This window comes from Zonotrichia leucophrys, chromosome 29 (genome assembly GCF_028769735.1).
Source record: "Zonotrichia leucophrys gambelii isolate GWCS_2022_RI chromosome 29, RI_Zleu_2.0, whole genome shotgun sequence".
Classification (NCBI taxonomy): domain Eukaryota; kingdom Metazoa; phylum Chordata; class Aves; order Passeriformes; family Passerellidae; genus Zonotrichia; species Zonotrichia leucophrys.
Window position 1 is genome coordinate 1,126,801 of NC_088198.1, and position 15,606 is coordinate 1,142,406.

Genomic DNA, 15,606 nt, shown 5'->3' on the forward strand with positions numbered 1-15,606 from the left:
GGGATTGAGGGGTCAGAAATGGGGATTGAGGGGTCTGAGGGGGTCTGAGGGGAGATGGAGGGGTTTGAGGTGAAGATTGAGAGGTTTGAGAAGGGATGGAGCGGTCAGAAATGGGAATTGAGGGGTCTGAAAAGAGGTTTGAGGGGTTTGAGGGGATATAGAGGGGTCTAAAATGGGGATTGAGGAGTTTGAGGGGAGATGGAGGGGTTTGAGGTGGGAATTGAGGGGTTTGAGGGGGATTGAGGGGTCTGAAATGGGGATTGAGGGGTTTGAGGTGGAGATGGAGGGGTCAGAGGGGATTGAGGGGTCTGAGAGGGGGATGGAGGGGTTTGAAGTGGGGATTGAGGGTTTGAGGGGATATGGAGGGGTCTAAAATGGGGATTGAGGGGTCTAAGGTGGGATGGAGAGGTTTGAGGTAGAGATAGAGGGGGATGGAGGGGTCTGAGGTGGGGATTGAGGGGTTTAAGGGGATATGGAGGGGTCTGAAATGGGGATTGAGTGGTCTGAGGGGGAAATGGAGGAGTTTGAGGGAGATGGAGGGGTCAGAAATGGGGACTGAAGGGTTTGAGGTGGGGATTGAGGGGTCTGAGGAGGGGAAAGGGGGACGAGAGCAGATGGAAGGGTCTGAAATGGGGATTGAGGGGAGATGGAGGGGTTTGAGGGGGTCTGAGAGGGATGGAGGGGGATTGAGGGGTTTGAGGGGATATGGAGGGGTCTGAGGGGGGATTGAGGGGTCAGAAATGGGGATTGAGGGGTCTGAGGGAGGATGGAGGGGTTTCAGGTGAAGATTGAGAGGTCTGAGGTGAAGATTGAGAGGTTTGAGAAGGGATGGAGCGGTCAGAAATGGGAATTGAGTGGTTTGAGGTGGGGATTGAGTGCAATAACAAAAACTCACGACTCTTTCCAGAGTCACATTTCAGTTTCCCTTTCATAACACCACATTATATTAACTATTACACTATTTTATAGCACTATATTATTTTATAATACTATATTATATTCAAGAATACTACACTCAACTATTCTAAAGAATACAACTCACGCCAGAAACCAAATGAAACAATCACCTGTGGGTAAACAATCCCCAAACCCATTCCAAAGCAGCAAAAAAGAGGAGCAGCAAATGAGATAATTATTGTTTTCATTTGTTTTCAAATTTTTTTTCATTTTTTCCAATTTTTTTCCTTTTTTTTTTCAATTTTTTTCCAATTATTTTCATTTTCCTCTGAGGCTCCTCAGCTCCCCAGAACAACAAACCTGGCCAAGGGATTTTTCAGACAATGAGAATTTTGTGACACCATCCTGAGGACACCTGCCCTTCCAGACAGGAGCTCAGACTAACTAACTAAAGAACACAGAAATTATATTTACAGAAGGCTAAAAAGATAATAATGAAAACTTGTGACTCTCTCCAGAATCCCAACACAGTTTGGCCCTGACTGGTCAAAGAGTCAAAACAATTCACACCAGAATCCACTGAAACAATCTCCAAACACATTCCAAAGCAGCAAAATAGAGGAGAAGCAAACGAGAAAATTATTGTTTTCATTTTTCATTTGTTTTCAATTTTTTTTTAAATTTTTTTTTCTTTTTTTTTCAATAATTTTCATTTTCCTCTGAGGCTCCTCATCCCCCCAGGAGAGAACAATCTCCAAACACATTCTAAAGCAGCAAAACAGAGGAGAAGCAATCAGATAATTATTGTTTTCATTTTTCATTTGTTTTTTTCAATTTTTTTTCTTTTTTTTTCAATAATTTTCATTTTCCTCTGAGGCTCCTCATCCCCCCAGGAGAGCAATCCTGGCCAGGGGATTTTCAGACACTGTGACCGTGACACCCTCACCATCCTCGCTGCCCTCCCTGGCCTCACCCAAGCGCAATCCATCCCATAATTTCCCCATTTTGCCCAGTTTGGGGGCAGCATCACCCAGCACCCATCGCCTCCCTCCCTCCCGCCGGGGACCAGTGACGCTCCGGCCAGCAATTCCCTGATTGGCTGCTCGGCAGCCAATGGGAGGCCGAGCTCCATAGCAACGGGGCGGTGTTGCCAGGGGCAACGGGGCGGGGGTGACTCAGGGAGAGGGAAATGGGGGCGGTGGGGCTGGGATGGAATGAGGGCTCCAGGCTGCTCTGAAAATTCAATTTATTGTACGGAAAATGCAATTGATTGTATAGGAAATGCAGGTTATTGTGCACAAAATGCGATTTATTGTACACAAAATTCAGGTTATTGTACACAATAATGTATTGTATTGAAAATTCAATTGATTGTATGGAAAATGCAATTGATTGTATAGGAAATGCAGGTTATTGTACACAAAATGCGATTTATTGTATACAAAAATTCAGGTTATTGTATACAATAATTTATTGTATTGAAAATTCAATTTATTGGTGGGGCTGGGGGACGGAGGGATGGAATGAGGGATGGGGGCTCCAGGCTGCTCTGAAAATTCAATTTATTGTACGGAAAATGCAATTTATTGTATAGGAAATGCAGGTTATTGTACACAAAATGCGATTTATTGTATACAAAATTCAGGTTATTGTATACAATAATTTATTGTATTGAAAATTCAATTTATTGTATAGGAAATGCAGTTTATTGTATAGGAAAGGCAGTTTATTGCATACAATAACTTACTGTATGCAAAATGCAATTTATTTTATAGTAAATGCTCCTATTGTATACAAAATGCCATTTATTGCACACAAAATGCTGTTTATTGTACAGGAAATGAATTTATTGTATCCAAAATGTCATTTATTGTATACAAAATGCAGGTTTTTGCATACAAAATGCCATTTATTGTATACAATAACTTATTGTATAGGAAATGCAGTTTATTGTACACAAAATGCAATTTATTGTATAAAAAACGCAATTTATTGTGTACAATAACTTACTGTATATAAAATGCAGTTTATTGTATACATTAACTTATTGTATTCAAAATGCCATTTATTGTATTCAAAATGAAATTTATTGTATTCAAAATGCAATTTGTTGTATACAATAACTCATTGTATAGGAAATGCAGTTTATTGTATAGGAAATGCAGTTTATTGTATAGGAAATGTCATTTATTGCATACAAAGTGCAGTTTATTGCATACAAACTGCAATTTATTGTATACAAAATGCAATTTATTGCATACAAAATGCAATTTATTGCATACAAAATGCAATTTATTGTATACAAAATGCAGTTTATTGCATACAAAATGCAGTTTATTGTATACAAACTGCAATTTATTGTATACAAAATGCAGTTTATTGTATATTTCAACAGGAAAAATACCCAAATTCAACAGGAAAAAAAACCCAAATTCAACAGGAAAAAAAACCCAAATTCAACAGGGAAAAAAACCCAAATTCAACAGGAAAAAAGCCAAATTCAACAGGAAAAAAAACCAAATTCAACATTAAAAGCCAAATTCAACAGGAAAAAAACCCTAATTCAACAGGAAAAAACCCAAATTGAACAGGAAAAAAAAAGCCAAATTCAACAGGAAAAAAAACCAAATTCAAGAGGAAAAAAAAACCAAATTCAACAGGAAAAAACCCCAAATTTAACAGGAAAAAAACCCCAAATTCAACAGGGAAAAAAGCCAAATTCAACAGGAAAAAAAACCAAATTCAAGAGGGAAAAAAAACCAAATTCAAGAGGAAATAAAATCCAAATTCAACAGGAAAAAAACCCAAATTCAACAGGAAAAAACCCAAATTGAACAGGAAAAAAACCCAAATTCAACAGGAAAAAAAAACCCCAAATTCAACAGGAAAAAAACCCAAAAAACAGCAAAACCTAATTCTCCCCATGAGGTTGGAGGTGCCTGCAGTGCCTGTGCTGAGTCACCGCTCGAAATCCTCATTTCCACCCCCTCATGACATCAAATTCTGAAAGAATGATGCAGATGGAAGGGTTGGATAATAAAAATCCAATAAAAAGAATTAAAAACTTTTTATGAACACGCAGAGAGGAAATGCAGCCGAGCCCAAGGGGATGCTGGGGAATCCGGAGGTTTCCTTGTGGAAAACACCTTAATAAATATAATTTAATGGGGAATTAAATATTCTGGTATTTTGTTACCTCCCTCCATCAAGATTAAACTCAGGACGGGTGAAAATTTGTTCTCACTTTATTCCAAAAGTGTGGCCTGGGCTGTCAAAATAATTTCCATGTGATACCCAGGAATCACAGAGGTGAATAAAAGTTTTATGCTTATATTTTATACAAATAATTTTATATGTTATACAAATAATTTTATATGTTATAGAAATATTCTTCTATTTTATAGAAATAATTGTATATGTTATAGAAATATTTTCTATTTTATAGAAATTTTATCTTTTATACAGATATTTTTATGATGTATACAAATATGTTTCTATTTTATATAAATAATTTAATATACATATTTTCTATTTTATATAAATAATATAATATAAATCTTTTCTATTTTATATAATTTTAGATGTTATAGAAATATTTTCTATTTTATAGAAATATTTTTATACAAATATTTTTCTGTTTTATAGAAATATTTTTATACTAATATTTTTCTATTTTTTATAGAAATTTTATCTTTTATACAGATATTTTTATAATTTATACAAATATTTTCCTATTTCATAGAAAAAATTTTATATTATATAGAAGTATTTTTATATTTTATAGTAGTAATTTTATATTTTATAGAAACATTTTTATGGGATTAAACAGTTTTAAACAGGCCTGAGGAAAATTCCCTAAGAAAAATGGGATTAAGCAGTTTTAAATACTAAGGAACCCTTCCCTAAAAAAAAAATGGGATTAAACTGTTTAGAACTGTTTAATCCCACTTTTTCTCAGGGAAAACTGTTTAATCCCATTTTTCTAAGGGAAGTGTTCCTCAGGCCTGCAGAAATCCCAATTTTCTAAGGGAAGTGTTCCTCAGGCCTGTTTAAAACAGTTTAATCCCATTTTTCTGAAGAATGTGTCCCTCAGGCCTGTTAAAAACTGTTTAATCCCATTTTTCTGAGGGGAGTGTTCCTCAGGCCTGTTCAAAACTGTTTAATCCCATTTTTCTTAGGGAAGTGTTCCTCAGGCCTGTCTAAAACAGTTTAATCCCATTTTTCTAAGGGAAGTTTTTTTTAGGCCTGTTTAAAAATGCAGAAATCCCATTTTTCTTATGTTCCTGAGGCCTGTTTAAAACTGTTTAATCCTATTTTTTCTTAGGGAACTGTTCCTGAGGCCTGTCTAAAATTGTTTAATCCCAATTTTCTCAGGGAAGTGTTCCTCAGGCCGGTTTAAAATCATCCATTTTTCTGAGGGAAGGGTTCCTGAGGCCTGTTTAGAACTGTTTAATCCCATTTTCAGGAAAACTGTTTAATCCCATTTTTCTGAGGGGAGTGTTCCTGAGGCCTGTCTAAAACTGTTTAATCCCATTTTTCTGAGGGGAGTGTTCCTCAGGCCTGTTTAAAACTGTAGAAATCCCATTTTTCTTAGGAAAGTGTTCCTCGGGCCTGTTTAAAACTGTTTAATCCTATTTTTTCTTAGGGAACTGTTCCTGAGGCCTGCTTAAAATTGTTTAATCCCATTTTTCTTAGGGAACTGTTCCTGAGGCCTGTTTAAAATTGTTTAATCCCAATTTTCTCAGGGAAAACTGTTTAATCCCATTTTTCTGAGGGGAGTGTTCCTCAGGCCTGTTTAAAACTGCAGAAATCCCATTTTTCTTAGGAAAATGTTCCTCAGGCCTGTTCTGTTTAATCCCATTTTTTCTTAGGGAACTGTTCCTGAGGCCTGTCTAAAACTGTTTAATCCCATTTTTCTTAGGGAAGTGTCCCTCAGGCCTGTTTAAAACTGTTTAATCCCATTTTTCTTAGGGAACTGTTCCTCAGGCCTGTTTAAAACTGTTTAATCCCAATTTTCTCAGGGAAAACTGTTTAATCCCATTTTTCTGAGGGGAGTGTTCCTCAGGCCTGTTCTGTTTAATCCCATTTTTCTTAGGGAACTGTTCCTCAGGCCTGTTCAAAAGTGTTTAATCGCATTTTTCTAGGGGAAGGATTCCTCAGGCCTGTTTAAAACTGCAGAAATCCCATTTTTCTTAGGGAACTGTTCCTTAGGCCTGTTTAAAACAGTTTAATCCCATTTTTCTAAGGAAAGTGTTCCTCAGGCTGGTTTAAAACAGTTTAATCCCATTTTTCTGAGGGGAGTGTTCCTCAGGCCTGTTTAAAACTGCAGAAATCCCATTTTTCTTAGGGAAGTGTTCCCGAGGCCTGTTTAAAACTGTTCCTTAGGCCTGTTCAAAACTGTTTAATCCCATTTTTCTAAGGGAAGTGTTCCTCAGGCCGGTTTAAAACAGTTTAATCCCATTTTTCTTAGGGAAATGTTCCTGAGGCCTGCTTAAAATTGTTTAATCCCATTTTTCTTAGGGAAGTGTTCCTCAGGCCTGTCTAAAACTGTTTAATCCCATTTTTCTTAGGGAAGTGTTCCTCAGGCCTGTTTAAAACTGTTTAATCCCATTTTTCTAAGGGAAGTGTTCCTCAGGCCGGTTTAAAACTGTTTAATCCCATTTTTCTGAGGGAAGTGTTCCTCGGGCCTGTTTAAAACTGCAGAAATCCCATTTTTCTTAGGAAAGGGTTCCTGAGGCCTGTTTAAAACTGCAGAAATCCCATTTTTCTTAGGGATTTTTTCCTCAGGCCTGTTTAATTCCTGGCCTGTTTGTGCAGTTGATTATTTTCTCTCAGTGTCTGGGATCATCCTTCACTTTTTGACTCTTTTGGGGTTGGATTTTTGCTGTTGAATTTGGGTTTTTTTTTCCTCACAGAGATTTTGGAAGGGAAGGGTGAGAAGGTTTTAAAGCATCTCCCAAAAATGAAAGGAAAAAGGAGCAGCAGGATCCTTTTTTTTTTCAACATCAAATCAATAATTTCACATTTTTTTCAGCAGCAGGACTGAGAGTGGCCCTTGCCGCTGGGAGTTCTAAGCTTGGAAAACTTGAAATCAAAATTGTTTAATCCCATTTTTCTTAGGGAATTTTTCCTTAGGCCTGTTTAAAACTGCAGAAATCCCTCCACTGATTTTTTAGTGAAACTCGAGCAGAATTGCTTCCACCTGCACCAGAGGTACCAACCAGGGAAACACGGAAAACCAAGCAGGAAAAAATGGAAAACCAACCAGGAAAATCAAGCAGGAAAACATGGAAAACTAACCAGGAAAACAAGGAAAACTAACCAGGAAAACCAATCAGGAAAGCCTGGGAAACTAACCAGGAAAACATGGAAAACTAACCAGGAAAACCAATCAGGGAAACAAGGAAAATCAACCAGGAAAAAATGGAAAACTAACCAGGAAAACCAACCAGGAAAACCTACTAGGAAAACATGGAAAACTAACCAGGAAAATGTGGAAAATCAACCAGGAGAACATGGAAAACCAACCAGGAAAAAATTGAAAACCAACCAGGAAAACAAGGAAAGACAACCTGGAAAACCAACCAGGAAAAAATGGAAAATCAACGAGGAGAACATGGAAAACCAACCAGGAAAACATGGGAAAACTAACCAGGAGAACATGGAAAACCAACCAGGAAAAAAATGGAAAACCAACCAGGAAAAAATGGAAAACCAACCAGGAAAAAATTGAAAACCAACCAGAAAAACAAGGAAAGACAACCTGGAAAACCAACCAGGAAAAAATGGAAAATCAACGAGGAGAACATGGAAAACTAACCAGGAAAATGTGGAAAACCAAGCAGGAAAACAAGGAAAACCAAGCAGGAGAACAAGGAAATCTAACCAGGAAAACAAGGAAAACTAACCAGGAAAACCAACCAGGAAAGCCTGGGAAACCAACCAGGAAAAAAATGGAAAACCAAGCAGGAAAACATGGAAAACTAACCAGGAGAACATGGAAAACCAACTAGGAGAAAATGGAAAATCAACCAGGAAAACATGGAAAACTAACCAGGAAAACATGGAAAACCAACCAGAAAAACAAGGAAAGACAACCAGGAAAACCAACCAGGAAAAAATGGAAAATCAATGAGGAGAACATGGAAAACTAACCAGGAAAATGTGGAAAACCAACCAGGAAAACCAACCAGGAAAGCCTGGGAAACCAACCAGGAAAAAAAATGGAAAACCAAGCAGGAAAACATGGAAAACCAACCAGGAGAACATGGAAAACCAACCAGGAAAAAATGGAAAATCAACCAGGAAAACATGGAAAACTAACCAGGAAAAGCAATCAGGGAAACAAGGAAAATCAACCAGGAGAACATGGAAAACCAACCAGGAAAAAATGGAAAACAAACCAGGAAAACCAACCAGGAAAACATGGAAAACCAAGCAGGAAAATCAAGCAGGAAAACAAGGAAAGCCAAGCAGAAAAACCTGGAAAACTAACCAGGAAAACCAACCAGGAAAACATGGAAAACTAACCAGGAAAACCTGGAAAATCAAGCAGGAAAACCAAGCAGGAAAACAAGGAAAACCAACCAGGAAAACATGGAAAACTAACCAGGAAAACCAAGCAGGAAAAAATGGAAATCCGTGCAGGAAAAAATGGAAAACCAAGCAGGAAAATGTGGAAAACCAAGCAGGAAAATGTGGAAAACCAAGCAGGAAAAAGTGGAAAACTCTCCTCCTGCTGGCACCCGCTCCTGTGCCCAGCCGGTGCCAGGCAGGAGCAGCAGCACTGAAAATCTGGATGAGGGAACCAGGAATTCCCTGCCCAAACACAAAGTTTGTCCAGCAGCTCCAGAGGAGAAAAGGAAAAGGCAGGAACTCATCCCATGGCAGACTCTGGGTGTTGTCCAGGTGAGACCCAGAAATGGATTTAAAGAAAAAAAAAAAATATATGGGGAAATAATGATTCAAAGAAAAAAATTAATTTTATTTGTTGGCTGCCAGCAGAAGTTGGGATGGAGTGTGAGGAGCAGGCAGAGAGATCCCAAAGTGCAATAACCACACCTCAATCCTAAAATAATCCAGCTCCCAGCACTAAATCTGGGATGAGGAGAGCAGAACTTAATTTACATTAAATTTACATTCATTTAAAAATGAGGTTAATGTATCAGTGAACACAAGCACCATCCTACAGAACACCAAATTGCATAAGCCACCCCAAAAACGTCACAGGGCACGATGCCAACCCAGTAACCAACATTCCCCCATCAAATAAAGAAATAAATCCACTAAAAATAATTCAGAAAAAGATCTGGGAAGGTTCTGTCTCTGCAGAACCTGCAAGCTGCAGAAATTGGGATGGAGTGAGAGGAGCAGGCAGAGAGATCCCAAAGTGCAATAACCACACCTCAATCCTAAAATAATCCAGCTCCCAGCACTAAATCTGGGATGAGGGGAGCAAAACTTCTTCTAGGCAAAACTGGATGATGGACATGCCACTAAACTCAGTGAGGGGTTTAAATTAATTTACATTCATTTAAAAATGGGGTTAATGTATCAGTGAACACAAGCACCACCCTACAGAACACCAAATTGCATAAGCCACCCCAAAAACGTCACAGGGCACGATGCCAACCCAGTAACCAACATTCCCCCATCAAATACAAAGCTCCAAAGAAATAAATCCATTAAAAAATAACCCAGAAAAGGATGGGGAAGGTTCTGTCTGTGCAGAACGAGGGGAACCACCCAGGAGCAGCTGCATTGGTTGGGATGGAGTGAGAGGAGCAGGCAGGGAGATCCCAAAGTACAACAACCACACCTCAATCCTAAAATAATCCAGCTCCCAGCACTAAATCTGGGATGAGGGGAGCAAAACTTCTTCTAGGCAAAACTGGGTGATGGACATGCCACTAAACTCAGTGAGGGGTTTAAATTAATTTACATTAATTAATTTACATTCATTTAAAAATGAGGTTAATGTATCAGTGAACACAAGCACCATCCTACAGAACACCAAATTGCATAAGCCACCCCAAAAACGTCACAGGGCACGACGCCAACCCGGTAACCAACATTCCCCCATCAAATACAAAGCTCCAAAGAAATAAATCCATTAAAAATTAACCCAGGAAAGGATGGGGGAAGGTTCTGTCTGTGCAGAACGAGGGGAACCACCCAGGAGCAGCTGCATTAGTTGGGATGGAGTGTGAGGAGCAGGCAGGGAGATCCTGAGATCCCAAAGTACAACAACCACACCTCAATCCTAAAATAATCCAGCTCCCAGCACTAAACCTGGGATGAGGGGAGCAAAACTTCTTCTAGGCAAAACTGAGTGATGGACATGCCACTAAGCTCAGTGAGGGGTTTAAATTAATTTACATTAATTTAAAAATGGGGTTAATGTATCAGTGAACACAAGCACCACCCTACAGAACACCAAATTGCATAAGCCACCCCAAAAACGTCACAGGGCACGACGCCAACCCGATAACCAATATTCCCCCATCAACTAACCAGCTCCAAACACATAAATCCACTGAAAATTAACCCAGAAAAGGAGTGGGGAAGGTTCTGTCTGTGCAGAAGGAGGGAAGTGCCCGGGAGCAGCTGCAGCCCGAGCACAAGGAGATTCCATGATGCCGTCAGGGGAATCCTTAATGACACGGCAGAGCACCGGGGATTCCCTCTCTCCTCTCTCCGGAGGTGAATCCCCGGCAGAATCACAAAAGGAACCAGAGCAGAGCTCATCTCACCCTCCCAAACCCCTCAGAGCCACATTTTTATTCAGTCCAGCTCCATTTTAAATGAACAGCAGCAGAAATCCTGGCGTTTTCCAAGGGGAGAGCCACACTGAAATATTCACCCACATTCACGCCGGGGAAGGGGGGGGGGGGGGGAAAAAAAGTCTGACCAATTTTTTTTTTTTTTTTTTCTCTCAAATAATTAAAACCTCATTCTAAAAATAAACTCACCCTGGTGGTTCTGCACTCTGAGCACGTCAGCTGTTTGCTGATTTCAGCGGAGACTCCATGGCCACGAGCAGTTCCAGAGGAATTCTGCCAGGATAATCCGGCTCCCGTGGAGCCCCCGCCAGCTCTCCCGAATAAAAAATACCCAAAAAAAACCCCAAAAAAACCTGATTTCTGCTGCTGCCGGGGGCTCTGACAAGCAGCTCAGCAGCTCCTAGAGATGTCAGCACAGCTCTGCCAATCGCCACATCCACACAGCCCCCTCCTGCAAATCTTCAATGGAGCTGCTGCCTCCGCGCAGCCGGAGCCGCGTTAAAGACGCAGCACCGTCCCCCGGCAGCCCTGGAGGAACACGGGCAGGATCTGGGGGTGCTCAGAGCTCCAACAGCCAGGCCAGAGTGTTCAGGACATCTGTGAGCTGCAGGGCTGTGGCTCAGGTGTGCCCAGGTGGGACATGAGGGCTGGAAAGGGGAGGAAGGTGAAGAAAGGATCTGAAAATGGAACCATGGAATGGTTTGGGTGGAAAGGGACCTCAAACTCATCTCATTCCACCCCCTTGCTGTATTTAAGATATAAAACTATCAGAGATATAATATATCAGAGATATAAAACTATCACAGTATTTAAGAGATTTGTGTGCTGCAGGGCTGGGCTCAGGTGGGACATGAGGGCTGGAAAGAGAGGAAGGTGAAATCATGGAATACTGTGGGTGGAAATGGACCTTAAAGCCCATCTCATTCCACCCCCTTGCTGTATTTAAAATATAAAACTATCAGAAATATAATACTATCAGAGAATTTAAGAGATTTCCGTGCTGGAGGGCAGCAGAGAACACCTGGGGCTGTGGCTCAGGTGTGCCCAGGCGGGACATGAGGGCTGGAAAGGGGAGGAAGGTGAAGAAAGGATCTGAAAATGGAACCATGGAATGGCTTGGGTGGAAAGGGACCTTAAACTCATCTCATTCCACCCCCCTGCTGTATTTAAGATATAAAAGTATAAGAGATATAAAACTATCACAGTATTGAAGAGATTTGTGTGCTGGAGGGCTGGGCTCAGGTGTGCCCAGGTGGGACATGAGGGCTGGAAAGGGGAGGAAGGTGAAGAAAGGATCTGAAAATGGAACCATGGAATGGTTTGGGTCCATCTCATTCCACCCCCTTGCTGTATTTAAGAGATATAAAACTATCAGACATAAAATACTATCAGAGATAGAATACTATGAGTATTTAAGAGATTTGTGTGCTGCAGGGCTGGGGCTCAGGTGTGCCCAGGTGGGACATGAGGGCTTGAAAGGGAGGAAGGTGAAGAAAGGATGTGAAAACGGAACCATGGAATGGTTTGGGTGGAAAGGGACCTCAAACTCATCTCATTCCACCCCCTTGCTGTATTTAAGAGTATCTGAGTATTTAAGAGATTTGTGTACTCAGAAGTGCTGAAGGACAGCTGGGGCTGTGGCTCAGGTGTGCCCAGGTGGGACATGAGGGCTGGAAAGGGGAGGAAGGTGAAATCATGGAATGCTGTGGGTGGAAATGGACCTTAAAGCCCATCTCATTCCACCCCCTTGCTGTATTTAAAATATAATACTATCAGAGATACAATACTATCAGAGTATTTAAGAGATTTCCGTGCTGGAGGGCAGCAGAGAACACCTGGGGCTGTGGCTCAGGTGTGCCCAGGCGGGACATGAGGGGTGGAAAGGGGAGGAAGGTGAAGAAAGGATCTGAAAATGGAATCATGGAATGGTTTGGGTCCATCTCATTCCACCCCCCTGCTGTATTTAAGACATAAAACTATCAGAGATATAAAACTATCAGAGTATTTAAGAGATTTCTGTGCTGCAGGGCTGGGCTCAGGTGGGACATGAGGGCTGGAAAGGGGAGAAAGTGAAAGAAAGGATCTGAAAATGAAACCATGGAATGGTTTGGGTCCATCTCATTCCACCCCCTTGCTGTATTTAAGAGATATAAAACTATCAGAGATATAATATAACAGAGATATAAAACTATCACAGTATTTAAGAGATTTGAGTGCGGCAGGGCTGGGCTCAGGTGCGCCCAGGTGGGACATGAGGGCTTGAAAGGGAGGAAGGTGAAGAAAGGATCTGAAAATGGAAAAATGGAATGGTTTGGGTCCATCTCATTCCCCCTCCTTGCTGTATTTAAGAGTATCAGAGTATTTAAGAGATTTGTGTACTCAGAAATGCTGAAGGACAGCTGGGGCTGGGCTCAGGTGTGCCCAGGTGGGACATGAGGGCTGGAAAGGGGAGGAAGGTGAAAGAAAGGATCTGAAAATGGAACCATGGAATGGTTTGGGTCCATCTCATTCCACCCCCTTGCTGTACTTAAGAGATATAAAACTATCAGAGATATAAAACTATCAGAGATATAATACTATCAGAGTATTTAGGAAATTTCTGTGCTGGAGGGCTGGGCTCAGGTGTGCCCAGGTGGGACATGAGGGCTTGAGAGGGAAGGAAGGTGAAAGAAAGGATCTGAAAATGGAACCATGGAATGGTTTGGGTCCATCTCATTCCACCCCCTTGCTGTATTTAAGATATAAAACTATCAGAGATATAAAACTATCACAGTATTTAAGAGATTTGTGTGCTGCAGGGCTGTGGCTCAGGTGTGCCCAGGTGGGACATGAGGGCTGGAAAGGGGAGGAAGGTGGAATCATGGAATGCTGTGGGTGGAAATGGACCTTAAAGCCCATCTCATTCCACCCCCTTGCTGTATTTAAAATATAAAACTATCAGAAATATAATACTATCAGAGAATTTAAGAGATTTCCGTGCTGGAGGGCAGCAGAGAACACCTGGGGCTGTGGCTCAGGTGTGCCCAGGCGGGACATGAGGGCTGGAAAGGGGAGGAAGGTGAAGAAAGGATCTGAAAATGGAACCATGGAATGGTTTGGGTCCATCTCATTCCACCCCCTTGCTGTATTTAAGAGATATAAAACTATCAGAGATATAATATAACAGAGATATAAAACTATCACAGTATTTAAGAGATCTGTGAGCTGCAGGGCTGTGGCTCAGGTGTGCCCAGGTGGGACATGAGGGCTTGAAAGGGAGGAAGGTGAAGAAAGGATGTGAAAACGGAACCATGGAATGGTTTGGGTCCATCTCATTCCACCCCCTTGCTGTATTTAAGAGTATCTGAGTATTTAAGAGATTTGTGTACTCAGAAGTGCTGAAGGACAGCTGGGGCTGTGGCTCAGGTGTGCCCAGGTGGGACATGAGGGCTGGAAAGGGGAGGAAGGTGAAATCATGGAATGCTGTGGGTGGAAAGGGACCTTAAAGCCCATCTCATTCCACCCCCCTGCTGTATTTAAGACATAAAACTATCAGAGATATAAAACTATCAGAGTATTTAAGAGATTTCTGTGCTGCAGGGCTGGGGCTGTGGCTCAGGTGTGCCCAGGTGGGACATGAGGGCTTGAGAGGGGAGGAAGGTGAAGAAAAGACCTGAAAATGGAACCATGGAATGGCTTGGGTCCATCTCATTCCACCCCCTTGCTGTATTTAAGATATAAATCTATCAGAAATATAAAACTATCAGAGATATAAAACTATCAGAGATATATCACAGATATAAAACTATCACAGTATTTAAGAGATTTGTGTGCTGCAGGGCTGTGGCTCAGGTGTGCCCAGGTGGGACATGAGGGCTGGAAAGGGGAGGAAGGTGAAGAAAGGATCTGAAAATGGAACCATGGAATGGCTTGGGTCCATCTCATTCCACCCCCTTGCTGTATTTAAGATATAAATCTATCAGAAATATAAAACTATCAGAGATATAAAACTATCAGAGTATTTAAGAGATTTCCGTGCTGGAAGGCTGGGGCTGTGGCTCAGGTGTGCCCAGGTGGAGACATGAGGGCTGGAAAGGGGAGGAAGGTGAAGAAAGGATCTGAAAATGGAACCATGGAATGGCTTGGGTCCATCTCATTCCACCCCCTTGCTGTATTTAAGATATAAAACTATCAGAGATATAAAACTATCACAGTATTTAAGAGATTTGTGTACCATATATTTTTTAATATATGATAGTATTATAAAGTAATAAATTAACCTTCTAAAACCATGGAGTGAGATCCATCATTCCTCCCTGCCCCAGGGGTCCAGGACACGAACACCAGACACCACCCAGCCCCTCAAGAACCTGACTCTATGACAGAATATTTAATATATGATAGTCTGACTATGATATAATATTTAATATATCATAGATTTTATGACAGTATATTTAATATATAACAGTCTGACTCTATGATAGTATATTTAATATATTATAGTACATATTTAATATATGATAGTCTGACTCTACGATAGCATATTTAATATATCATAAACTCTATGACTGTATATTTAATATACAATAATCTGACTCTATGATAGTATATTTAATACATCATAGACTCTATAAGAGTATATTTAATATATAATATGACTCTATGATGGCATATTTAATATATGATGGTCTCACTCTATGATAGGATATTTAATATATCATAGACTATGATAGTGTATTTAATATATGATAATCTGACTCTGTGATAAACTATCATATATTAAATATACAATCATAGTCAGACTATCATATATCAATTATACTGACTCTATGATAGTATATACTTAATATATGATAGTCTGACTCTATGATAGTATATTTAATATATGATAGCCTATGACAGTATATTTAATATATCATAGACTCTATGACAGTATATTTAATATATC

At 40.5% G+C, this 15,606-nt stretch overlaps 1 protein-coding gene across 2 annotated transcripts in view; it reads right to left on the bottom strand.

The window, feature by feature from the left end:
* R3HDM2 (R3H domain containing 2) overlaps positions 1–15,606 on the bottom strand; it is a 99,926-nt gene that overhangs the window by 70,554 nt on the left and 13,766 nt on the right. The window contains exon 1 of one of the 2 annotated variants that reach the window (XM_064734621.1): positions 10,869–11,124. The exons of the other annotated variant lie outside the window; for it this stretch is intronic. The gene's annotated coding sequence lies outside the window, so the exon portion shown is untranslated. Of the gene's footprint in view, positions 1–10,868; positions 11,125–15,606 lie in introns of those variants that run through there. 2 annotated transcript variants of the gene reach the window in all.